We start from the raw sequence: 15,297 nt of genomic DNA on the forward strand, positions 1-15,297 counted from the left end.
TCGACCTCTCATGGCATAGCAATACTATTTAACCTGTGTTTGTTGCTGATGTAAGTTGTCTGTGTATGCAGCTGACAGAAGGACTGTGGTTTGATAACAAGCTCTGGGTTAGCCTGCTGGCTGTGGTGAGCCTTGTTGCTGAATGTGGAAATAAAAGCGTTTAAGAGAGAGGTCTAGGTCATAGAATCCCACAGCGCAGGAGGAGGCCGTTCTCATAATAACTTGCTGCGGAAAGAAATTTCTCTTCACCTCCCCCTGGTTCTTTTGCCAATTATCTAAAATTTGTTCTGGCAACCATAACACTACACTCATCTTACAGCACAGGAGGAGGCCATTTGGCCCATCGTGCCTGATGTAATAAAACTCACTACACACTTGGTTTGAGTATAAAGCAAGGCTTTAATCAACTTGTTTCAGGACATGGAGGTCTAGTTGTACTTCACTAGTTCCTTGTCTTACAAAATGTCCCTGCCAAGCTGGGCCCACGCCCAAGGATTTATACTCCTTGGACGGCGCCACCAGCTGGCCGTCCAGTGTTATTTCATGAGTAGTTTCTTCATGATGATGAGATTTATAACAGTGCCTGTGCTAACTCTTTGAAAGAGCTCTCCATTTAGTTCCATTCTCCCGCTCTTCCCCCATAGCCCTGCAACTTTTCCCTTTTCAAGTGTACAAATACTTCCATTTTCTTTCCGCGCTCTAGCGCCCATAGTCCCTGCTGTTTGCTTCCAGTAATTTAGTATAAACTTTGAGCATCCTTGTAGGCGATATTTCCCCTCCTTTATCTTCCAACGATTGCTGCAATTTGGCCTCTCTCCCAACACTCTTCTTTTATGTTCACAGCAGTTTCCACACCTCCCATGCGCCGTGAAACTTGTAACTTTATGCTCAATGTGTCTTAGCTAGTGTCCTGCAGGACGAGCAAGTAGCCTTTTAAAAAAAAAAGAAGGACTTACATTTCTACAGCTCCTTTCACAACCACCGGGCGTCTCAAAGCGCTTTACAGCCAATGAAGTACTTTTTGAAGTGCAGTCACTGTTGTAATGTGAGAAACGCAGCAGCCTATTTGTGCACAGCAAGATCCCACAAACGGCAATGTGCTAATGACCAGATAATCTGTTTTTAGTGACGTTGATTGAGGGATAAATATTGGCCCCAGGACACCGGGGATAACTCCCCCTGCTCTTCTTCGAAATAGTGCCATGGAAACTTTTACGTCCACCTGAGAAAGCAAACGAGGCCTCGGTTTAACGTCTCATCCGAAAGACGGCACCTCCGACAGTGCGGCACTCCCTCAGCACTGCACTGGGAGTGTCAGCCTAGGTTTTTGTGCTCGAGTCTCTGGAGTGGGGACTATGAACCTTCTGGCTCCGAGGCGAGAGTGCTACCAACTGAGTCAACGGAACTGAATATAAGGAAGAGCGTATAACGGGTGATCGATGCGATTCCATCTGATTTGCATTATCGGCCATGTCCAATTTCACCCCTTTGGGATCCTTTTCAGCATCTTTCAACAGAACCTTTGCTGGAAGTGAAGTGGACGCCAGCTCCACGGAGACCCTGCAATGCAGAAACTGGCAGCTAAAGAGGGGACTGAGCATCCCCAAGACAACTGATTAGATACACCCTCGGCATTCTTTGAAGCAGAGGCCGGGGCTTCTTTGAAGAACCACCAGATTACCAGATTCCTCCTCAACCGTCTCCAAATAAGAATGTCAATGGGTTCTACCGCGCAAGTGGATGAGCTCTGAACCAGAATCAATTATATCGGGTTTCATGATCTTCTCAAACAGTCACAAACCTGGATACATTATCATCTCAAAATGGGTGGTACCAGATGAGCAATCTTGACTCTATCTTTTCTATACACAGGGCAGTTGAGGTCAATTCATTAAATATATTCAAGAAGGAGTTAGATATATTTCTTACGGCTAAAGGGATCAAGGGATATGAGGAGAAGGCAGGGACAGGGTACTGAATTTGGATGATCAGCCATGATCTCATTGAATGGCGGAGCAGGCTCGAGGGGCCGAATGGCCTACTCCTGCTCCTATCTTCTATGTTTCTATGATTAGTTTTTGACCAGAAAGCCTGAAAATCAAAGGCAAGCCAATTTGTGTATTGTATTTTCGCAGCCTAAAAGCATCGTTACATTCTTATTTGTAGGAGTTTTAAGCGAAGGATGGACGCTCTTTTGACGCACCGTGCTCTGTTGTAATTTTCCTTGTTTAGAAGTGACCAGAGAGTCAAAACTCTTCAGTTCCACAACTGAAACATTTGAGCTATTTCTTTACTTACTTCATTTACTTCCTCATAACTACCGGTTGAGTTAATTTATTCTGAATGAATTTCTTCTGTTGCTTACAAGTTGCAAAATAGTTCCAAACCCACGACCTCTTCCACCTAGAAGGACAAGGGCAGCAGGCGCATGGGAACACCGCCACCTCCAAGTTCCCCTCCAAGTCACACACCATCCTGACTTGGAAGTACATCGGCCGTTCATCGTCGCAGGGTCAAAATCCTGGAACTCCCTCCCTAATAGCACTGTGGGAGTACCTTCACCACACGGACTGCAGTGGTTCAAGAAGGCGGCTCACCACCACCTTCTTCTCTTCTTAGGCAGTCCCTCGGAACCGAGGATGACTTGCTTCCACATTAAAAATGAGTTCGCAGGTGACTGATGAGTCCAATGCGGGACCTACAGTCTCTGTCACAGGTTGGTTGAAGGGGCGGGTGGGTGGGGGGCTTGGGTTGACGTGCGCTCCTTGTGTTGCCTGCGCTTGGCTTTCGCTTGCTCCTGGCGAAGAGACTCGAGGTGTTCGGCGCCTTCCCAGATGCTTCTCCTCCACTTTGTGCGGTCTTGGGCCAGGGATTCCCAGATGTCGGTGGGGATGTTGCACTTTTTCAAGGAGGCTTTGAGGGTGTCCTTGAAGCATTTCCTCTGCCCACCTAGAGCTCTCTTGCTGTGCCGGAGCTCTGAGTAGAGCGCTTGTTTTGGGAGTCTCGTATTGGGCATGCGGACGATGTGACCTGTCCATTGGAGCTGATCGAGCTTGTTCAAAGCTTCGATGCTGGGGATGTTGGCCTGAGCGAGAACACGGGTGTTGGTGCGCCTATCCTGCCAATGGATTTGCAGGATCTTGCGGAGGCAGCGTTGGTGGTACGTCTCCAGTGCTTTGAGGTGCCTGCTGTACATGGTCCATGTCTCTGAGGCATACAGGCCACCACACGGACTGCAGCGGTTCAAGAAGGTGGCTCACCACCACCTTCTCAAGGGGGCAACTAGGGATGGGCAATAAATGCTGGCCTTGCCAGCGACGCCCAGATTCCATAAGGAAATAAAAAAATATTTATTACATTTCCTGTCATTGCACAATGTAAATGATACCTTTGATTCGGTGTTTGTTGTGTTGTTGCACATTTTTGGATAGTAAATTGCATATGGTCTCTAAACAGTGGCAACTCTCTGTCTGCAACAGGTCTTTTATTGTCTTGTACAAAATAAGTCAGTGCAGAACCAGAAAGAAGCACCATCCATAATAAAAAAATAATTAACAGAAAGACTTGCATTTCTATAGCGCCTTTCACCACCTCAGGATATCCCAAAGCGCTTTACAGCCAATGAAGTACTTTTGAAGTCTAGTCACTGTTGTAATGTAGCATTTGCACCCAGTAAGATCCCACAGACAGTGCATGAGATACATGACCAGATCATCTGTTTTTTAGTGATGTTGGTTGAGGGATAAATATTGGCCCAGGACACTGAGGAGAACTCCCCTGCTCTTTTGTGAAATAGTGCTGAGGGATCTATTTACATCCACCTGTGAGGGAAGATGGGGGCTTGGTTTAATGTCTCTTCCAGGCTAGATTATATGCCCATGGAAGTGAGACTTGAGCTCACAACCTGATGAATCTGGGGGTGAGAGTGCTACCACTGAGCCACAGCTGACACCAAAGCATGAAGTCTAACTCCAGTGCAATGTGAAGCTGCGTTTAAAATGTCTTCTCTTCTTAGGCAGTCCCTCGGAACCGAGGATGACTTGCTTCCACATTAAAAATGAGTTCTCAGGTGACTGATGAGTCCAATGCGGGACCTACAGTCTCTGTCACAGGTGGGGCAGACGGTGGTTGAAGGGGCGGGTGGGTGGGGTGCTTGGGTTGACGTGCGCTCCTTGCGTTGCTTACGCTTGGCTTCCGCTTGCTCCCGGCGAAGAGACTCGAGGTGTTCGGTGCCTTCCCGGATGTTTACAATGTGCTTGGGCGGAGACTGCAGAGGGAGCTCCATTAAATGTTCCAGGCACTTGATGAGCTTCAGTAGAGTTTCTAACGCTTTTAGAAAGTGGATGCATCATCTCAAAAAATAATTACAATTTGCCGTCCTGGAGTGGAGCCCTGTGCATGATTTATGAATGCAGGATTCTTAAGAATTTCATTACATGCCTAGGGCGAAGGTTGTGTCTGCGGGAATTGTAGTGACAGGTGGGAGAGATATATTGGAGATTTTCATGTCACTTTGAAGATAGGCAGTGCAAATCCCAATCCATGAGGTTGGCGAAATGGGGGTTGAAAAATTATCAAAGGAAATAACTTCTCCTTCTTAGGCAGTCCCTTGGAACCGAGGATGACTTGCTTCCACATTAAGAATGAGTTCTCAGCTGACTGATGAGTCCAATGCAGGACCTACAGTCTCTGTCACAGGTGGGGCAGACGGTGGTTGAAGGGGCGGGTGGGTGGGGTGCTTGGGTTGACGTGCGCTCCTTCCGTTGTTTGCGCTTGGCTTCCGCTTGCTCCCGACAAAGAGGCTCGAGGTGTTCGGTGTCTTCCCGGATGCTTCTCCTCCACTTTGTGCGGTCTTGGGCCAGGGACTCCCAGGTGTCGGTGGGGATGTTGAACTTTTTCAAGGAGGCTTTGAGGGTGTCCTTGAAGCGTTTCCTCTGCCCACCTGGAGCTCTCTTGCCGTGTCGGAGCTCCGACTAGAGTGCTTGTTTTGGGAGTCTTGTATCGAGCATGCGGATGATGTGACCCGTCCATCGGAGCTGATCGAGCCTGGTCAAAGCTTCGATGCTGGTGATGTTGGTCTGAGCGAGAACACTGACGTTGGTGCGTCTATAGTGCCAATGGATTTGCAGGATCTTGCAGAGGCAGCGTTGGTGGCACCTCTCCAGTGCTTTTAGGTGCCTGCTGTACATGGTCCATATCTCAGAAGCGTACAGGAGGGCGGGTATCACTGCTGCACGGTAGACCATGCGCGTAGTGCCGGGTTTGAGGTCCTGGTCTTCAAACACTCTCTTCCTCAGGCGACCGAAGGCTGCACTGGCACACTGAAGGTGGTGTTGGACTTTGTCATCGACATCTGCCCTTGTTGACAGTAGACTCCCGAGGTATGGAATGTAGTCCACGTTGTCCAAGGCCTTGTCGTGGATTTTGATAATTGGGGGGCAGTACTGTGTGGTGGGGGCAGGTTGGTAGAGGACCTTTGTCTTACGGATGTTTAGTGTAAGGCCCATGCTCTCGTACGCTTCAGTGAAGGTGTTGACGATGGTTTGGAGTTCGACCTCCGAGTGAGCGCAGACACAAGCGTCGTCTGCATACTGTAATTCGACGACAGAGGATGGGACGACCTTGGATCTGGACTGGAGGTGACGGAGGTTGAACAGTTTCCCATTTGTTCTGTAAATAACAGGACGTTGTTGATTGTGATCTCCATTTGAAAGGACTGATAACAACCATGCTGAAATGAATATTATAGTGTAACCTCAGCAAGCTCTTGACCAGTGAGAAACTATTAACACCTGCAACATAATCCCTAGACGTTGAGAAGTCCCAAATGAAGGCAGCCGTGGGATAAAACTGCAGGAGACTTTTCGAATGAAACTACAATGGTAAATATGTTGTCCTGACTGCAGACCACCCACACACCAAGTAGAATCAGAGCCCACTCCGACCAGGCAGCTGGGCAACTCATTATTAACAGCAATTTTTGTCGACTAGGATGGGGTTTGAGAATTTGAATTCAACAACAACAACTTGCATTTATATAGCACTTTTAACGTAGTAAAACGTCCCAAAGTGCTTCACAGGAGCGTAAATCAAACAAAATTTGACACCGAGCCACATAAGGAGATATTAGGACAGCTTGGTCAAAGAGATTGGTTTTAAGGAGCGTCTTAAAGGAGGAAAAAGAGGTAGCGAGGTGGAGAGGTTTAGGGAGGGATATTCCAGAGCTTAGGGCCCAGGCAGCAGAAGGCACGGCCGCCAATGGTGGAGCGATGAAAATCAAGGTTGCGCAAGAGGCCAGAATTTGAGAAGCGCAGACATCTCGGAAGATTGCAGAGCTGGAGGAGGTTACAGAGATTGGGAGGGGTGCGGCCATGGAGGGATTTGAAAACAAAGATGAGAATTTTAAAATCGAGGTCTTGCTGAACCGGAAGCCAATGTAGGTCAGCAGGCACAGGGTAGCACTCTGAGTCAGAAGTTTATGGGTTCAAGCTCCCCACTGTACTTGATCACATATTCTAGCCTTACACGCCAGTGCAGTGCTGAGGGAGTGCTGTACTGTTGGAGGTGCAGTCTTTGAGATGAGACATTGAACCAAAGCGCCGTCTGCTGTGTGCACTTTGGCTGTCGGAGGTGCCGACATAACAACAGTAATTTATTGCTTGTAAAGTGTTTAGTGATGTCCTCAAAGGCTTGTTAAAATGTTAAATAAATACAAGTTCTTCTCATGCAATTTTGGATAACTAGTCCTGGAGGCATTGAAGCCGCCAGCAGCACGAAGCTGAATGAGAAAGTCGTACATACCACACGAGGATATGTTCGCTGGACCATAAATTAGAATTTTTTTTTTTTATCAGAAAAACTTTGATTTGTAAAGAGATAAATATGAATGAATATCAGGCTTTGTGGGACACACATACCCCAGGTCATAAAGAGAGAGAGACCAGAGTTGCGTGAGCTGTGTCAGTTGCGAGGTAGACATCTTGCATTGGTTGCTCCTCATGTGTAGGTGTCATGGAACCTATAGTTTTGATGTTCCAATAAGTCTGTTGTTGGTGATTTGTAGAATTTTTTTTAAAATTCGCTTATGGGATCTGGACGTCGCTGGCAAGGCCAGCATTTATTGCCCATCCCCAGTTGCCCTTGAGAAGGTGGTGGTGAGCCGCCTTCTTGAACTACTTCAGTCCGTGTGGTGAAGGTACTCCCACAGTGCTGTTAGGGAGGGAGTTCCAGGATTTTGACCCAGTGACGATGAAGGATCGGCAATATACTTCTAAGTCAGGATGGTGTGTGACTTGGAGGGTGTGGTGTATGTAACCTGTTCCACCTTAAGAGAACTTAAGCCTGTTCCACCTTAAGAGATGTACTACTTTCTCTGGCTGCTGTATACGTAATACCGGTGGTGACCACACCGGTATATAAGCACTGTGTAATAATATTGTATTCAGTATAGTCCCGACCTCCAACCAGTAAAGACCTGTTGAATTTACTCTTGTAGTCTGTGTAGTAATTATCACTATAACACACAGACTTAACAGAGGGGAACTTGGAGGTGGTGGTGTTCCCATGCGCCTGCTGCCCTTGTCCTTCTAAGTGGAAGAGGTCGCAGGTTTGGGAGGGGCTGCTGAAGATGCCTTGGCAAGTTGCTGCAGTGCATCTTGTAGATGGTACACACTGCAGCCACGGTGCGCCGGTGGTGGAGGGAGTGAATGTTTAAGGTGGTGGATGGGGTGCCAATCAAGTGGGCTGCTTTGTCCTGGATGGTGTCGAGCTTCTTGAGTGTTGTTGGAGTTGCACTCATCCAGGCAAGTGGAGAATATTCCATCACACTCCTTACTTGTGCCTTGTAGATGGTGGAAAGGCTTTGGGGAGTCAGGAGGTGAGACACTCGCCGCAGAATACCCAGCCTCTGACCTGCTCTTGTTGCCACAGTATTTATGTGGCTGGTCCAGTTAAGTTTCTGGTTAATGGTGACCCCCAGGATGTTGATGGTGGGGGATTCGGCGATGGTAATGCCATTGAATGTCCAGGGGAGATGGTTAGACTCTCGCTTGTTGGAGATAGTCATTGCCAGGCACTTCTGTGGCGCGAATGTTACCTGCCACTTATCAACCCAAACCTGAACATCGTCCAGGTCTTGTTGCATGTTGGCATGGATTGCTTCATTATCTGAGGAGTTGTGAATGGCACTGAACGCTGTGCAGTCTTCAGCGAACATCCCCATTTCTGACCTTATGTTGGAGGGAAGATCATTGATGAAGCAGCTGAAGATGGTTGGTGTAGTGTATGTACCCGTCTACCTTTAAGGGAACTATTGAATGTAACCGTTCACCTTTAAGAGAACTACTTTAGGTGTGGCACTATTTGTTTGGCTTCTGTATACTGTAATACCGATAGTGACCACACCAGTATATAAGTGTTGTGGCAGGATTGCTGGGGCAGATTCGCCCGGACCTTCGAATAGTAAAGACCTGTTTTGTTTGTTACTTCTGAAGTCTGTGTATTTATTAACTGCGCAAACCACAGACTTTACAGTGGCGACGAGTCCGATCGTACCCTGCGGCAAGATTACCAAAGCAAGAAGAGCGTCGAAGAGAGGCAACCGCCCTCGTCGTGCTGCTGGAAGAAAACACGAGGCTGCAGCAGGAGAAAGGTGGAAGACTTTAGCAACAAAAGCTTCCATTAGCAACAGGCACTGACTACCCTTCTACCACGGTACAGAGTGAGCCGATCAGCAGGGAACAAGGCGGCCGAAGAGACTGTGAGTAGGGGAAGGTGTAGAAGTATCCGGAGGATAAGGGCAGAGCACTCGACCTCGGTCGAGGGGGAGCTGTGCCGGCCAAAAGTCGGGTCCAACGGCGTCGGGTGACAGCCGGACCGCGATCGGCGGGAAAAATCCGGGCAGCGACCGCAGCCACGAAGCGCTGAGCCTGCGAGTAGGCGCGGGAAGAGAAACCCAGCCGCAGCCGGGGAGGGAAACACCGGTCTGCGAGAGGGCTGGGGAGGCGAATGGGAACCGTGCAGGTGAGAGCCGGGTGCGGAGAGAGAGACTGCGCGAGAGCCAGTCCAGCGGCTGAACTGTTCTCCACCAACGGGGTACCCAGGGCCGGTAGAACCGAACGTGCGGGTGAGAGAGCGACAGAGCCGGGGACGGAGAGAGAGACTGCGCGAGAGCCAGTCCAGCGGCTGAACTGTCCTCCGTTAACGGGGTGTACCCAGCGCCGGTAGAGCCGTGCGGGCGGGAGGAAAAGACATAGCCGAGTAAGGGGAGCTGTGCGGAAGCCAGCCAGCGGCTGAACCTGTCCGCTGTGGGGGAAGCGTACCCCTTCCACCGGGAAGAAACGCGGGAAGCCGCCATTAGGCGGAGAAGACGCCAGAAGCGGGAAACCGCCATTGAAGTGGGCGGGGCGAGAAAGGAAGAGCGGGAAACCGCCATTTTCGCGGGAAAACCGCCATCTTAGAAACAAACAAATAAATAAGAATACTTAAAGAAATACTGGTGCTGCTCCCAAGGGAAGAAAAGTGCCTAAGCGAGGGAATATTAACGACTTTAATTCTGAAATAGAAGACTGGGCCACGTACGTGGAACGCATCGAGATCTATTGTGAAGCCAACAAAATAGAGGAAGACGACAAGGCGATAACATTGTTAAACTCGATGGGCGCAAAGACATACGGGCTCTTGAAGGATTTACTAGCACCAGCTAAACCGGCGGATCAGTCTTTCGAAGAGATTGTGGTTGTTCTGAAGGACCACTTGAACCCCACACCGTTGATGTTGGCTGAACGATTCAAATTCTATGCAAGAACGCAACGGAAAGACGAAAACAACGCAGAATACTTGGTCGAACTGCGTAGGCTAGCGAAATACTGCCAGTTCGGAGGGAATCTGACAGAGGCACTGCGAGACAAGTTCGTAGGCGGATTGTCCAAGGAAGGGACGCAAAAGCGCCTACTAGAAGAGAACGACCTTACACTTGACAGGGCTGTCCTTATAGCCGCATCACACGAAGCCGCAGCGAAAGGAACGGCGGAAATGCAACTAAAGGCGGCGGCGCTCGGGGTGGACCAAATTACCTCGAGTACAACAAAATGCTATCGTTGTGGGAAGACAACACATGACCAGAATCAATGCTGGTTTAAGAACCAAGAATGTAGGAAATGTGGCAAACTGGGTCACATCGCTAAGGTATGCCGGTCAGGGAAGAAGACCAACAACCAAAGGAAGCCATCACAAGAAAAGTACAACAAGGTATACAAGGGGGCTGAGAAGAGTTCAGACGAACAGAATCCAGACTCAGATCCAAACAGCCAGGAGCTGGGTAGTCTGAGTATCCACCATGTGAGTAAGGAAGCTGACCTACAAACTATCTGGGTCATGCTAAAAATAGCTGGAGTCCAAGTGAAAATGGAGTTGGACATTGGATCAGCTGTATCAGTCATAAATCGAGGGGATTACCACCGGCTATTCTCACACATACCCTTAAGAGATACCAAGTTCGTATTGCAGACATACACGGGGCATAAAGTATACCCCATGGGAAAAATAAGAGTCAAGGTGAGAGATAGGGGTAAAGAACACCCAAGAATGAACTTGTATGTACTACATGAGGGAGGACCACCACTTCTAGGATGGGAGTGGATCAAGAAAATAGACATGGAATGGCACTACCTACAAGCAATGACGAGTGAGGACTCGGTGCAGACAAGCAGCTCAGACTCTGAGCCGGAAGACGATAAGTCCAGCCCACGTATGAAAAACAAGGTTAACATGAACTCACTGACTAAGGTTGGAAAAACGATGGCGTGCATAAAGACAGAGAATTCTGAGACTGTTCAAGTCACAGACATATGCATTACGGAGGAACACCGAGCTCGAACTCAACGTTATTTCAAAGTACGACAACAATTCGAACAATTAAGTTACCGTCTCGTACAAGAGATGAAAACAATGAAAAAGTTCTATGACACCGAATGGGAGAGTCTGGAAAGACAACAGAACCTGCTGGCTCAAGCAGAGAGCGACCATAGAGCCATCGTGACCAATTACCGATCACACCTCCCTTATGATGTTCAGGAGTTAGAATATTTGCATGATCTAGAGATACAGCATAAAGGCAAACCACGCTACACTGAGGATTTTGTTCTGCAATTGGAGACGGAGCTAGTGCAGGCAAGGTTAAGAGAAGCTGAATCGCAGTGTGCACTTAAAGAGATGCAGAAAAAAATCTTGGACATGGAAAAGAGAAACGCTTCTTTACCTGATGTGAATAATGTGGCCATGTTGCAAGAGGAGCTTATCACTCAGTTAAATGAAAATAAAGGGAAAATGACTGAGATAGACTGCAAGAATAAAGAAGATTTGATGGCAGTGAGACTTCAAGAGGCAGATAGCATAGCAGCCTTGGCTGAACTCCAACAGGAAATTGCGAAAGAAGCAAATGAAGAGGAATCTTCAGGAAGCCGGGATTTTATTCCAGTTCTTCTCTACGACTCCTTACAAGCAGAGTGTGAGAAGTGGAAAGAACAGTATGAACAGGCCCAGGCTACAATTCTGGAGGGGATTAACTCGGCAACCTCCGAAAAGCTAGTTTCAGTAGAAGCATATGAACAACTAAAGGTTGAACATGAGCAAGAAGTCCAAAGGCTGCAGGAAATTCTTGATGAGCTCAAGGCCAAGACAGACTCATCGGTAGAAGTTCCATCCATAGATGAGAATTTAGCGGTGAAAGACATGGCAGAACATGAAAGACAAGATGTCCAAGAACTCATAAAAATATTGGAGGAAACCCAAGACAAATATGAGGCGGCAATGACCGAGGTTCAACGACTTGAAGAGCAGAGTCAACTGGGAATCCTTTCAGTGGAAGGGAAGGAAACTGTAAGAAACACAGAGACTGTAAGAATGGGCTCTGAACATGAGCTTGGGAGCATCAAGGCGCAACTTCTTCGAGCGCTTGAAACCAAAGTACAAGAGGAAAGGAAGGTGAAAGCATTGGAGGGAAAGGTGGATGAAATGGTGAAGACTCTGATCCACAGAGTCCCCGCGGAAGAGTTAACGGTCAGCCAACTCCTTCACATGCTGAGAGACAAGACTCCACAATGGGAACACGAGCTTCAATCTGCAAAGGGAAGGAATTCGGAGCTCCCAAAAGTTACAGAAATAACTGAGGTGGCAACACAGATTTTGTGTTACAGTTTACTCTATGAAGAGTTCGTTGAATCACGTCAATGTGAACAGAAGAATGTTGAAACAGCTGCTTCAGTAGAAGGATTAAATAGCCTGATACCGCAATCCCCGGTGGAAGGGAAGGTATTGAACTCACAAATGAGGTCAGTAGTGAAGGAATGGCAGACAACCCAGGAAGAGCGGGATGAATATGAATGCATGAAGAAGTCTTTTCAAGAAAGATGTCTAGGGAAGGAACCACCGTCAGCTAACGTCCAGACGGGTGAGGAGGAAGAAGAAGGCTCTCTCGCTGGCCTAACTCAGGACGAACCCGAATATTACCATGACCTGTTGAGTGACACTGAATATTACGAGGATGTGGTCTGCCCAGCTTGTGATGAAAACTCCCAAAGTGCTGAAATCCGGAGGAAGCACTTAAGGTCTAAGGAACATAGAGAGTTGGTGGCGCTACAGCTGGCAGCCGAGAAAGGAGCTCCGAGAGTTTCAAAAAGGCAGAAAAGAAAAAGAAGAAGCAGAAGATAATAACTGTCTAAAATATTAGCACTTCTACCATCTCAGGCGGAACACTACGAAAGGAGCTAAATTAGTTGAAAAACTGGAAAATGTCAAGACAGCCAGTTGGTTGTAAAAGTCCGCACTGCTGGTTCAACAGGACGAAAGTTCAAGCTGTTACGTCAAGAAAAAGGCTATGGAGGAGTCACGCTAGCCAGGTGAACCGGCTACACCAAAGAAATGTTGTTCGGAACGAGTCAAGATCAGAGACTGAATCTATGAACTGTTTCCGCAGAGACTGAACCTGTGAACTGTTCCCACCGAGATTATATCTGTAAATTGTTTTATATGACATTGACTCCGCCGAGATTATATCTGTAATTTGTTTATAGGAAGTTGAAGATATGTATGTTCAACGGAGACTCTAAGTAATAAGCTAAAAAGGGAGGATTGTAGTGTATGTACCCGTCTACCTTTAAGGGAACTATTGAATGTAACCGTTCACCTTTAAGAGAACTACTTTAGGTGTGGCACTATTTGTTTGGCTTCTGTATACTGTAATACCGATAGTGACCACACCAGCATATAAGTGTTGTGGCAGGATTGCTGGGGCAGATTCGCCCGGACCTTCGAATAGTAAAGACCTGTTTTGTTTGTTACTTCTGAAGTCTGTGTATTTATTAACTGCACAAACCACAGACTTTACAGTTGGGCCTAGGACACTGCCCTGAGGAACTCCTGCCATGCTGCAGGTTTGGTGCACCGTGAAATACATTGTCGGACAGTGAAAGGAATGATATTGCTGTCATGGACAAGACCACGGGTTTGTGATTCTCATGGAAAAAGTGGATAAAATCGTGCAACGCAATCCTGAAATGGCAAGGAAAATCCCGGAATCCCGTGTAATAAAAACAGAATTTGACTTTCAATGTCATGGCCTTGCATTGGCATTTAGGTGGAATTCTGTTTTATTACGTTCTGTTCTTTGGTGGGAGCGTGCGTTGTAAGTTTTCTATTTTCTTCCACTTCTCCCTTTCCAGGTCTACCCAGGCCATGTACCATGAGAGGGAAGGCAGACAAGCCCTCCTCTCCCCCATACTATATAAAGCTTTGGCAGGATAGGCGCACCAACGTCAGTGTTCTCGCTCAGGCCAACATCCCCAGCATCGAAGCTTTGACCACGCTCGATCAGCTCCAATGGATGGGCCACATCGTCCGCATGCCCGATACGAGACTCCCAAAACAAGCGCTCTACTCGGAGCTCCAACGCGGCAAGAGAGCCCCAGGCGGGCAGAGGAAACGCTTCAAGGACACCCTCAAAGCCTCCTTGAAAAAGTGCAACATCCCCACCGACACCTGGGAATCCCTGGCCCAAGACCCGAGCACAAAGTGGATGAGAAACATCCGGGAAGGCGCCGAACACCTCGAGTCTCTTCGCCGGGAGCAAGTGGAAGCCAAGCGCAGGCAGCGCACGTCAACCCAAACACCCCACCCACCCGCCCCTTCAACCGTCGTCTGCCCCACCTGTGACAGAGACTGCAGGTCCCGCATTGGACTCACCAGTCAGCTGAGAACTCATTTTTAATGTGGAAGCAAGTCATCCTCGGTTCCGAGGGACTGCCTAAGAAGAAGAAGATAAAGCTTTGTTGCTGACCATAAGGAGGTGGACGAGTCAAGCCTCTCTAATACTACCCCTTCCTCTTTCCCTGTGGGAATAGTCTCCATTCAGAACCTCTCTGGATGGTCCAGCTGAGGCTTTAGAGATTTAGTGGGGGGAAAAGAGGCAGGACCCAGTACAGCAGATTGGAGCTCCAATGTAATGGGCCACCACTGCCCCAGTATGAGCAGATCTCCTATGGTATTGCTCCTGGCGAGTCAAGTCATGTTGTTTTAGAACAATAATGGTGTAACCAACAACATGTGACAGGAACATTGTTACAGGAAGTAAGTGTGACACTGGCAGGAGGTGAGCACTAGATGCAAAACTTCTAATATTACAGACTGTAGGATGAAGTGGTTTGTGATGCATGTTAGAACGTAAGAAATAGGAGCAGGAGTCGGCCATTCGGCCCCTCGAGCCTGCTCTGCCATTCAATAAGATGATGGCTGATCTTCGATCTCAACTCTACCTTCCCGCACTATCCCCATATCCCTTGGTTCCCTTAGTATCCAAAAAAATCTATCGATCTCTGTCTATCGCAACGACTGAGCAGCCATAGATCTCTGAGGTAGAGAATTCCAAAGATTCACAACCCTTTGAGTGAAGAAATTTCTCCTCATCAGAAGATCAGAGGGACCTTGGAGTGCAGGTCCACAGACCCCTGAAGGTAGCAGGACAGGTAGATAAGGCGGTTAAGAAGGCATATGGGATACTTGCCTTTATTAGCCATGGCATAGAATATAAGAGCAGGGAGGTTATGCCTGAACTGTATAAAACACTAGTTAGGCCGCAGCTAGAGTACTGCGTGCAGTTCTGGTCACCACATTACAGGAAGGATGTGATTGCACTAGAGAGGGTGCAGAGGAGATTTCCGAGGATGTTGCCTGGCCTGGGGAATTTTAGCTATGAGGAAAGATTGGATAGGCTGGGGTTGTTTTCTTTGGAACAGAGGAGGCTGA

The sequence above is a fragment of the Somniosus microcephalus genome, chromosome 32 (genome assembly GCF_052327205.1).
Source record: "Somniosus microcephalus isolate GS21.2 chromosome 32, FLI_Smic_1.0, whole genome shotgun sequence".
Taxonomy (NCBI): Eukaryota; Metazoa; Chordata; class Chondrichthyes; order Squaliformes; family Somniosidae; genus Somniosus; species Somniosus microcephalus.